Source organism: Eimeria mitis, genomic scaffold (genome assembly GCF_000499745.2).
Source record: "Eimeria mitis Houghton genomic scaffold, Emh_scaff3634, whole genome shotgun sequence".
In the NCBI taxonomy this organism is placed as follows: domain Eukaryota; phylum Apicomplexa; class Conoidasida; order Eucoccidiorida; family Eimeriidae; genus Eimeria; species Eimeria mitis.
In genome coordinates, this window is record NW_013571976.1 from 1,766 (window position 1) to 2,079 (window position 314).

The following is a 314-nucleotide window of genomic DNA, read 5'->3' on the forward strand; positions in this document are numbered from 1 at the left end:
TGTTTTTAGTTGTTAGAATGATCCAGGGCGGTGAGAGACTGCTGCAGCATGGCTCGTCTTGCTGCTAGCTTCTGCTTTATGTGCTGCGGAGCGCGAGTGTTGAAGCTGCAGCAGCAGCAGCAGCAGCAGCAGCAGCAGCAGACACAGGAACAGCAGCAGCAGCAGCAGCAGACAGCAGCAGCAGCAGACAGCAGCAGCAGCGCACGGGAGAGAAATACATGAGGCACCTGCTGCAGCAGACGTAGCAGCAAAAGAGGGTAGAAAGATGCTGCTGCTGCAGGCAGCTGCTGCTGCTGCTGCAGCAGCAGCAGCAG

The 314-nt window shown here is 57.6% G+C and overlaps 1 protein-coding gene across 1 annotated transcript in view; it reads right to left on the bottom strand.

Annotated features, from left to right (window-relative positions):
* Positions 1–314, bottom strand: part of EMH_0068030 (uncharacterized protein) — a gene marked incomplete at both ends in the record, with an annotated part of 5,344 nt that overhangs the window by 714 nt on the left and 4,316 nt on the right. The gene's annotated exons all lie outside the window — the stretch shown is intronic.